Raw genomic sequence first — 11575 nt, 5'->3', positions numbered from 1 at the left:
AGAGTTGTGAGTTGAAATAAACCCCTTCCTCCCCAGTTGCTGTTGACACGTGTTTTATCGCATCAATTGAAACTCTGACTAAAGCATAGCTATCATGGTATAAAGCAAAACACAGCAACGAGCTTAAGGATAGATTTTTTTGTCTGCTGGTGAAAGACACTGACTGAGTTCTGTCCAGACTGGACGGAGGCATGACGTGGCCACTGCCATTTGCAATGCAAATGGTCCATCACTTCTGGGTGGCCATCTTACTATGAACTTTAGTATTTTCCAACTGGCATGAATATGAGAATGTTTTATTTGAGGGAAAAATATCACACAAATATACAAAAATGCTGAACTCTGGATGAGGACAAAAAGACAACCCTAATGTCAGAAATAAAAAAAAAAAATCATGGTGATGATGTAAGGCTGATATAAGTATTCAGTCATTTAAAATTAATATGAACAACTCTTACAGTCATGAACTCTGTTCAAAATGTAATACAGAAATAAAACCAGGGGAAAATATATCATACCTAGTTCTATATAGAGAAAGATAAATCCATTATACACACATGATAGATGCTCCTGCATAAAGTCTAAGTGAAGAGTACATAGTCAGAAGTAGATCTAATTATTCTGCTCTTTCCAAAAACCAGAGTCCGCAGAACAAGACCAACAGGGTTTACAGGATTGTTAACGTTTGTCACTGTGGTTACAGGTGTGCTCTCTACCCGTGCCCATGCAGGCTGCCTATGCACATTTATGATTCTGTGAAGAGATACAACTTGTGTTCCTGAAGGAAGTCACACAGGCTAGATATATTTTATCTCAGAGAAAAGAAGGGGATTCTCTACTTAATGATTCCTACCATCCTTGAAATGTTTGCCCCTGTATGTTTTTGTATAGGTTTTTTTATGGGAGTATTCCAAATCAGAGTCTAGCTTCAGAGTACTTGATGGCTGAGGTTTAGATTATCATCTAACTTCTTAACTAACCAAACTCTTTGTACTGAACAAACCTGCAAGTTAAACTGAGGAATGAGGGCGGACACCTTGGACAACTGGGAGCAGAACTGATGATTCAAGTCCCATTGGTACTGCCATGCCATTGATAGTCTCTCTAATACTGTACGCACTTTCAAGAGAACCTAGAGCTCCACTATCATCCACGAACCTGACCTCTCTCTTTTCCAATTAGTGTGCCCGGAGGCTTGAAATCTCAGTCTTTGTCCATTTTATGTATGGTTTGTTTGGGGAATTTTAATATAAACCCAGTGGATGCTAGGATTGGGGTGGCCAGTAAAGGAAACCAGTGTATCTTCTCTGGGTGGGGTGAGGAAAACAAAAGGCAGGGAGGAAATAGAACAAAGGCTTACATAGCTTCAGTATTCCAAAAGGGAACCATTGTGGTTTGTCTTTAAGGTCTCTGAAGAATGAGAAGCTCTCTCCAGCTGATAACCACTTGCTAGGGAAAATGTAGTTCTCCCCAAGGGAATCTCAATTAGAGAAACAAACTGCTTGTAGGGGTAAGCCCAGTACCGATGGCCAACAAAAAATGAACTCAATACCATCTTCAAAGATCACTGTCCCATAATGTTGAGGTTTTCTCTCCCTGCCCCTCTCACTTCCTTTCTCCCTCCTGCTCTCCCTCCCTTCTCCCCCCTCTCAATTTAATTTAATTTTTAATTTTAATATTTTATTTTACTTTTTACCCTACAGGTTCTATGGCCTCCAGTTTTGTGCTTTTATGGGATTCCTGAGTGTGTAAATAAGTGGGTCTCTGCATCTCTTTCTGTTTCTTGTACTTTTGTTGGCTTTCTTCCTTGTTTGTTTCCTTTTATTACAATTTGTTTTGTCTTCATTTCATTTTTTTATTATCACTTAGATGCCTGTTTATTGTTTTTAATTAAATTAAAAAATTTGGGGGGAATGGTTCTTGGGACATGATTTCACCGTGTAGCCCCTGGCTGTCCTGGAACTCACTCTGTAGTCTAGGATGCCCTTGAACTCAGAAATCCACCTGCCTCTCAAGTACTGAGATAAAAGGTGTGTACCACCATGGCCTGGCTCTCCTGCTTTGTCTTTTGTTTGTTTGTTTGTTTCATTTTTTGCCTTTTTTTTAAAAAGAAGAGACAGAATAAGAATGGATGGGAGGGAAAGTAGAGAAAGTGGGGGCATAGAGGGAGGGGAAACCATAATTATAATATATTGTATAGAAAAACATTTTCAATAAAACATAAGATTTTTCCAAAATCACAATCTGAATTGAAGTGCTAACATAATCTTGAAATGTGAAAACATCCATAACTAGTGCTGAGCTGCACTGAGAACCGAGACACAAGTGAAGGTGTGAGGTGGTCTAGAAAGTTCTAGATAATGCCAGTCATCAATTTCGGAAATCAGGAAAGATTTTCTTTGTGACTCATTGGATCCCCATATCAATGCAGCAGATCTTGATCATCCAAAAGGAGTTAAGACAGATAAAACCACTGAAAGTTTCTGCCGACAAATAAATATGGGAGTAAAACTGTGGACCCCCCTCCAAGCAGCCTATGTCTGTAGTTCATCCATGTATTAAGAGCCTTTCTCTACTTCTGCCTGTTTGTCTTGAAGTGACATGATTCATGTGAGGTCATTCTTGCTATGGTTTATCTTTATAGGCTCGGGTGAATCAACCATTGACCTACTATCAGGTCTTCTAAGACTCTGAAACAAATACCCAGGGCAATACCAGCAATTTGGGGGTGTCATGTTCCTAGTGATGGCTCTATGTAGGCCACAGAATAAATATAAAATAGCAGGCTAAGGAGACTTGATAAGACACTTCACTATTAACAGTCTCAGTGGAAATTAACCCAACCACTAGCATATCCATCAGGAGGACATATGCACCATCGGGACAAGGGCTCACTTCTCAACATAAAAGTCAAACTGAAGACTGCTACCAATATGGAGTCCTTATCAGAAGACAACCCAGTAGCTCTCAATGAACACTGGCCAAGAGGACAAATAACATGAAAAATCAGGATTGCATGTACCTACAGCGGAATATGAGGAATATGATGCTTCACGCTATCTCTTGACATAGCATGCAAAGGCATGTTGAATAAAGTAAGTTATAACTTTAAAGGACATAATGAAAGGAAGATATCCAGCAAAAGCCTATGCTGCCACCACCACTGGTGGCTCAGGCTGGTCATTTAACAAGAGACCACAGAGCTCTAGTTGGGGAAAGTTAACCTTTGCTTTGTTAACCAATTCTCCACTTCTTCTCTAATGTTGAAAAAAGATGTCCAGCCCGTCCTTGCCTTCTCTACTTAGCAAGACTTCGGCCTGCAACGGTTTGTGGATGAACGTTTTCCCCAGTAGTGACTTTAGTGACTAAAATAAGGTAAGCGAAGGAAACCACCCAGTGCTTCAGAAGAAAAGGGCACTCAGAGGGAGTGAAGCAGGGTGTGGGTCAGGACCGTGAGGAGGCAGCACACACAGGGATGGGGAAACAGGAAATCATGCATCGGCCTGGTTTCCCTCTGTCAGAGGGATTTCTGACACAGAGACATGTTATTTCACCACAGTTCAGAGCATTGTAAAGAGCCAGCTCCACCTTACAGACTTGGAATCAATTTTTTATCCCACTTTTCATGTCTGATAAGTTTATTTTTTCTCCTTTAAGAAACCTACAATAGAAAAAAAGTGAATTAACAAGAAGAGGGAGAGGGAAAAAAAACTTTCCAAAGCAATTACTTCAGAAATTCTTTTCTTATGGTGGCCTGAGATTTTTTTTTTTTTAGTTTTTGTTTAATTAGGTTTTAAATCTTTCCTTTCTTAATTACTTTTTTTTTGTATTAACACCTAAATATACTTCTATTCAGAGCACAAACATACAGTGATAACAATTAGCAGAATAATTACACTCTTTCTGTCAGTGTAACCTCATGGCACAGAAAGTATTACAAATCCATTTTAAAACATATTAAATGTTCATATTAATGAGGATAATAGAGAACAAGTACCAGCAAACTAAATATTGTTAATGATTTTGAGCTATTAAATTCATTACCATTTTCTTTCATAATAAAGTGGTTACTTGCTAATTAGACCTTTTTTAACTCGTCATTATTGAATTCATTACATTGTGTGCCGTTAACCCTTGGAGGTCTGTGGGTGTGTGCACACAATTAGAATGGTTTCAATACTGTACTGAGGAGACATAGGGAGTCCTCGTGGCTTCTTTAGCCGTTGTTGCCTATACATCCCTTAAGTTCATCTCTTTGGTAGAACATATTTGGTAGCTTCCTGGCTGTCACCCTCTGTCCTCCATCACACATAGAAGCCACCTGACTTTATTAAAGCTATTACCTTCAGTATTAAGAATAAAAGTACATCCCACTTCTTCCACTATGAAAATTTGACTACAATATTTCATAAAAAAAATAGACTAAAGCAAATAGCCAGTAACTTAAGTGGTTTTAGTGCAGACTAGGAAAAAAATCCCCCAAAATGAATTATCTGCAAATACAAGGTCAAGTGAAAAAATAGTATTGATCTGTACAAGAATTATAGTTTCATAATCTGAGTAATTTTTCTGACATACTAGTAACGTTTCTGTTGTTTGTCTCATAGCAGCATATTTGTTCAGTCAGGTGTATGCGTGTATTCAAGTGTTCATGTGTATGTATATATATATATGTATATATATATAATGTATAGACACATATATGATGCACACATGAGCATATACTCACACATATTTTAAACATTGACCTGCTCTGACCTGCTACTTTCTTATAGTACACTCACTGTCTGAATATTTTCACTGTTTTATTTAGAGAAAATGTTTACATTTGGCTATGGCTGTAAAATTGAGAGGAAGGGAAATATTAACAAGAAATGGATTTTTGTCCATGGAGATGTTTATGGCTAAAATCTAATCCATTGTCTTTCATAGCAATGAGTTCCATCTGTAAACAAAATTCAGGTTAACACATGAATCTTCCCAGCAGAAATAAATCTCTGGGGTGTGTGTGTGTGTGTGTGTGTGTGTGTGTGTGTGTGTGTGTGTCACAGTGTGGTGTGTTTATGCATGTGCACATGAACATAGCACACACATTCCATATAATCTAGGGAAAATGACTGGCCTGGTACTGGGTGAGTGACAGACAGGACAGACTGGACATGGATATGAATCAGCCAACAGACAGAAGATGGAAGAGAGCTCACTGTGGCAGCTCGTGTCTAAGGTGACCTCCATTACTCCTTCCCGCTTTGTCCCTATATGCCATTGTTCCTGTGAGAAGTAACCCATTTCTCCCCTTCCCTTAAATATATAGGCCTGTCACTTGTGTATTATTTAACTCATTAACTAGTCCTGAAATGATTTTCCCAATGACCCAAGTTATAGGAAGCTTCACAGCGTCCCCTAGACTTCTGGTTAACTCTTGTTGCAGGAGAAATCCAGTCCCCAAGCAGAAAATAAAAATCTTTCTGCCTCATTATCTGTAAGTGCAGCTTCTCTATGTGAAAACTTACTTTTAAGGAGTACTATCACATTGGCTGACCCTTTCCCAAGCACTTCGCACTGGTCCTGAGGAAGAGCCTTTTGTGGACACCGATCTGCGCTTCTGCTCTACGGGCCAAAGTGGAGGGTTCTAAATAAGACATAGCCATATGGTGCTAATTGGGTTGAGAACAAAAAACTGTCTTAGCAGTAACTAACTAGAATTTTGCCCATGGTCTAGGTGCAGATTTTGAACAACTTATTCTTGAATATATCCAAATCTTCCCCTTCTTCACCTGGAAATTCAAACAACAGTTTTCAAAGCCACAGGAATTGCAGGGCAACTGAGAAACACCATTGACACACAGCTGTACCAGGGAGTCGCTTTTGCTTGGCGAAAGCTGCATTGGAAGCTATGAAATACAACAGTCTATCAGGTCTAATGTTTTTACAGAGCTGTGCTTGTAACAGATACTGTTGTCTTTACAGCCCACTTCCTTTGTGACAGGCACTGCAGGAACTCGACAGAGACAACAGAAGGTCAAAGAGGACTGAAGATTCACTCAGAGTCACACAGCCAGTCAGATTTAAGCCCAGACACGGGCTAGGTCAAATGTACTTTTCAGTACATACTCCTGAGTGTCTGCCTGCAATGAGTTTTATGGGAACCCTACAGTAGCATCACTTCTACCCCAGCTCTGACACTTAAGAGAAGACTGTGTCTCTAGGATAGACGAATCCTTCCTCTTTTTCATTTTCTGTTTTTGTAGCATTGACACAGGTTTATAATATCTCCCTTAAACTCAATGGGATGTAAAAGCACATTGTAAATTTTTAAAATAAATTTTCCTGAGAACTCAATGTGCTAATGGACTCACATACATGTGTGCACAAGGTAAAATTTTAAAGCACTGTACTGCGAATGACAATACGATAGCATCCTAGATTTTACTATGTCAGAAAAAAATATTTGATTTTGAGTTGAAATGAGGAGTTAAATGGGAAAAGAGAAAATTAGCATGGAGGATAAGCAGAAGAAATTCAATTGGTGTGGGGGAGAAGTTAGATGTATTTTTTTGAAAAAAAATCAAAAATTATTCAAGTAGGTTAATGAGGACAGAGAAGGAAAAGTCAGGAACATGGAGAAGTCACTGGGGAGGGATTCTCAGAGGAAGCATTAGCATAGGATTTCTGAACAGGTGCTTAGCAACAAAAGGGCACTGGTACTAAGAAAGAGGGTCAAAGAAGTATGCTTCAAAAGGAAGGCACACAGACGTGGTGCATGATGGTTGGCACGTGAGAAGCCAGAGTCCATTATGTGTTACTCCCTCTGTTCCTCTGTTCTGTTTCCCTTTATTCCATTAGCCCTTACACATTCCTGCAAGTAACCAAACCTTCGTTTGTCTTGCTAGGAGTCTGTGCATTGGATTTCAGTGAGAAAAATCCCTGAGCAGCAACACTTCTTTGGTAGAAGCTCTCCATGGAGGCTGAGCACACATATGCACTGGCTTGCACGCTCTTCCACCAGCTCCAATTACCGAGTCTCAAATGAGTAATGACTTTCGTCTACGGCTTTTCTTCCGCGAGTAGACTTTATGTGCAGTTTACTGAGTAGTATATTTTACCGAATAATTTTATAAACATGCATTGTTTTATTTCTCACTTTAATTACATAACGATATAAAGAATCTCTGTTTGTAGGAAAGCCCAATTTTGAATTTGCATTAGGGTAAAACCTAATCTCCTAAGTAATACTCTGTGCTTATAATGCTTGGAAAATTGAGTGTAAACGTGGATACACTGAGTAGCCCCTTTTCCCTTTCCTATTTTCCCTTTGTTAAAGAATTGATGCACAAGAAAATATGAAAGTAAAGAAAGACTTGGGTTTTGCAAATCAATATACTGAAAGAATGTAGGTCAGGTTGCCAGTCTTTTGAACATGCTAAATGTCTCTCACAATTACTTTTTAAAGGATCTAGGGCAGGAGTTCTGTCCCTCTGTGCCTGCCCTGATAAAAGGTGAGCAACTCTAAATCAAGATGGCTGACTGAACAAACAGCTTTCCTCTTCTCTCCCTTCAAATCCCATCAAAACAACAGAAGAAATATGAAAATAAATCCATATCCGTTGAAGCAAGCCCACCAGGTCCTAGACGAGTGCTTTGTTAGGAAATCTTGAAGATCTTCAGCATGTGAACTGGTAGATCAGAAAATACCACTAAATATAGGTAGCCATCCCCCGCTGGCTAAATAAAAGATGTCTCAGAAACATTTACTTCCGGTTTACTTTCTAAACATCTCTGAGAGTTGAACAGGCGTGGTTGGGAGAGGGGGCGGGTTTTCCACAGGGCAAGCAGTTGCTTATAAAGCTTCTGTGGACCCACAGTGCGCACACAGAGAGAACAGACAGGTGGGATAGTCGGATAGGCAGCCATGCACCTCATCTTTGGGGCTTGAGGGACTCTGTTGTCACTGTCTAGGCTCTAAATAACTTACACTCAGCTTCAGAGCTCTGCACCTTGATATTTAAATGAAGTTTAAGAACTTATTTACCCAGGCCACTTCCACACTCCCACTCGCCCCACTGTCCTTAAAGAGGCAACAGTCGTGGCAGTGGACTATGGCGCCACTGCGTTCTCTCGGTTCTTATTCATAAGAATCCCTTGTCTTCCTTCTTGCAGGTTTAGCATCAACACAACTCTTTTGACGTAAAATCCAATCTGAGGTATCCAAAGAGATCTGTTTTGTTTTGTTTTCCTTCCAAAACAACTACTTTGGCATTGTCTACACAAAGCCCTGAGGTTTCGTTTAAGAGAAGTAGATTTTTTTTTCCCGCTTTACAAAATACACAGAGATGGAATGCTTTAAAATTGAGATCTGTTGGTTTTAAATATTTCATTCAAATAAAGGTCTAAAAATGATGTCGGAGTTGTTTCGTTTTGTGTTTCTAAACATTTACTCCAATGCCTTCGTGTCGTGCTTTTCGTTTCACTGCCTTGCTCGTGGTGAGAGCCTCGGGTTTTAAATGAAAAAGTAATTCTAACAGATAATCCAAGGTTTAGGCACTTCTGTATGGTAACCTTAAAGTCTATCCAAACATCTGTAAATTCTTTCGTTGTCTTAAAATTGACTTACTCCATTTGAAAATACCATCCTCTCTGAGGATGATCTCTTAGTAAGATAGTTTTATCCTACTAAGGCAGCTGACTCCCTACCAGAACCTTGCACCAGGGCAGCCTAAGGTCAAGAAAGACAGATATGAGGCACAAGATAGATATTCAGCTGACACTAATGCTCAGCCCTCTGGGTGGCTGCTGAGGGGTTGTCTTTGCGATGAGGACATATTCAGCATGTGCGTGTCTGGATGTATATGGGAGGGGATTTGTGTAGGCAGCTCCTTCTGTGCAACATTATAAACACAGCCTATTATCTTTCGACTTTCCCATTCCTAGTTCCTTTTCCCCCTCTAATGAATGATTCATGTATTAATAATGGTAAAAATAATACTTGGCAATTATAGTATGCTCTTTTTCTCCCCGGGGTGCTCAGTGGACATTAAGTACATAATCATTTTTTCATTCAGACTGTCCTGGGGGGCAGTTGGGAGGCTTACTGCTGGGGATATCAGCTTTATATTATCCTTGTTCTGAAAACACACATTTTTGTGCAAATGCCAATTTTCTACATTCTTTAGGGGAAGGCCAAAGATGGCTCTGAATTGTGAGAACTAGGAAGCTGCAGCAACGTGCACTGTTCAAGGTCATTGGTTCCTGGAATCTTCAGGTTAACAGGAATATGGGCAGACCCATTCGATCTCCATACTCTGATGTTTGACCTGTGTGTGTTAGAGTGCTTAGACCTCAGTTCAGAGCTTCTCTGTTCCCTTTCTGTCCTTCTCATTTTATTATTCTTAACATCACCTACTAATACAGATTTAAATGCTGTGTCTTTGTTGGATATTATTAAATACTCCCTAGTTCTCTTCTATTATGACTGCTGCCTTTAACTTCCTGGTTAACATTCGTTTCTCCCACCCATCACTCTCTTACTTTGTTAGTCCCTTCCCCTGTCTTCCCTGTTTCAGGAAAGGCACTGCTGTGAATGTTGGCCATTCCTTCTTCAACTCATATTCTACCTCTAACTTTAAGGTGATGGCGTTAGGAGATGAAGTATTTGGAAGGCCCCATAGGGAAGAAAGGAGCTGCCACACCCTTTCCTTCCCAGGAGGACACAAGAAGATGACAACTTTTGACAAATCATAGAATGTGCCCTTACCAAATGCCAAAGCTCCTGGGACTTTTATGTCTTTCTTAGCCCCCAGAACGCTGAGGGACTGCTTTGTGTTGTTCATAGGTACCAGCTTCTAGTGTTATGTTATAGTAGCACCAGTTATCTCAAGCACACACCAGCGTTTGTCTAATTTAGGCATCTCCTTGCTCTTCCTTTCCCCTTGCCTCCCTGACATTTATTCAAGTCCTATTCGTTGTACCTCCAGCGTGGGTACCTGCCATTCCCATCTTCCTGGACTTCGGCAGCTATAGATAACTGTTCTCTCTGGTCATTTCCTCCCGTTCAGTAATCCATTTTCATAGGAGCTATAATAAATGTCATGTATGATGTTTTCTTCCTAAAGTTACCCTCAAAACACACGGCCAAGCCCTTCGCGGTCTTTCTAATCTCAACCCTCCTCCATTCTGTATGGAAACAGAACCAAAGAGGATGGGGCGGGGGTGAGAGGTGATGGAGTCACTCGATGAACCATGGGAACCGAACTCCAGAGATCAGCATCAAGGTGCAGATCTGAGTTCATTACACAGTACAGTGTTTAAGCCAATCCCAAGCCTTTAAATCCTCCGCCAATCATATCTCCTCATGCCGCCACCGTGCTCCAATAAGAGCTCTTCCTGATGAGGCTGCTTAGAAGGAGTGGGTGGGAGAGCAATATAACCTATTAGGCCTTCTGTGAAGACTGGAGAAGCAACCTCTGCCCTACCTCCATTCCTTTTGCTGTGTCTCTGGTGTTCTGGGAGCCATCTTAGATCTAATGTCATATAAGGCCGATCAGGACTCTTCCAGGAGTCTCGGCAGCCTGTGACGCCTCACTCCTCATCCCACATCTTACATCACAAGGGCAATCTCCACCCCCCACCACCACACACCTCTGCGCACTGCACAGAATGCACACTGACAATATCTGTGTTTATGACAAATCTATTGGCTTTTATTCTTTCTTCTGCTGTGATCCCCTCTTCCATGCCGTTATTGTGACGTTCCTTCTCAGGGCATGAAGACTTTAAAACTCCACCCAACTCATAGCGGCCTGAGGGTTTTCTTCACTCTGATTATTCTGTCTCATTTGAGATCTCAAGTATGTAGGAAGCATTTATGGTCCGACTTTCCATTTTTATTTTCCCAAAAAGGAAACTTGTCATAGATGATTACTAAATATTAATTAGCCCTGAAGGAGTGAGAAATGAATAGGATAATGTGAGTAGCCTGTATTCTAATATTGGACATTGGAAGAGGAATGGGATTGGAAACCAGGATTAGATAATTAGAAGACTGTCATAGCTAAACAGCCAGAGACAAGGATTCGGGTCCTCATGACATCCAGACTCACGAAAATGATAAAAACAGAGGCAGCTAGAAGTCATCAACAAGTCCCGGCAAAACAGAAGGAAGAAAAATTATATCTGGTTTTCTAAATAAAGCATCTGAGTACATGGTATTACTGACTATATTTGAACATTATGTGGAAGACCAAATATAAGATTGGTCTTGCAGTGGGTAACATCAGGGGGAGTCTGACTGGACTATAGTCACCTTTCTGCTCAGAGAGCTGGCCCCAGAGGTTCCATTATTTATGTATCGTGGCTCCTCACTGATAGTTAAGTAGATCTGGAATGGCCATTTAATTCAAATTGGGTCAATTACACTCCCTTTCTGGAAAATTTGGAATTGAGTTTGATTAATGGCTTGTCAGTGTCGGGAGTGGTGAAAAAGAGGTAACATAAATTCTCCAACAGTGGGCTGTGCCCTCGTAAGCAGCCAGGAAGTCACTTTATACAACAAAAGAGTAAAAGTCAGAGGCTGAGG

General features: G+C 40.5%; 1 long non-coding RNA gene across 2 annotated transcripts; it reads right to left on the bottom strand.

Moving 5' to 3' along the window:
- Positions 1 to 3594: 3594 nt before the first annotated feature.
- On the bottom strand, positions 3595 to 10586 carry LOC148001492 (uncharacterized). Of its 2 annotated transcripts, none has more exons than XR_015637734.1 (3): positions 10473 to 10586; positions 5514 to 5632; positions 3595 to 3661 (listed from the first exon to the last, which is right to left on the bottom strand). It is a non-coding gene; the product is annotated as an uncharacterized LOC148001492 (long non-coding RNA). The 2 variants fall into 2 exon arrangements; XR_015637735.1 differs by having other exon boundaries at positions 5514 to 5610; positions 10473 to 10557.
- Between the last annotated feature and the right edge of the window lie 989 nt (positions 10587 to 11575).

This window comes from Rattus norvegicus, chromosome 14 (assembly GCF_021556685.1).
Source record: "Rattus norvegicus strain SHRSP/BbbUtx chromosome 14, alternate assembly SHRSP_T2T, whole genome shotgun sequence".
Classification (NCBI taxonomy): domain Eukaryota; kingdom Metazoa; phylum Chordata; class Mammalia; order Rodentia; family Muridae; genus Rattus; species Rattus norvegicus.
This window is presented reverse-complemented; position numbering and strand designations above follow the sequence as displayed.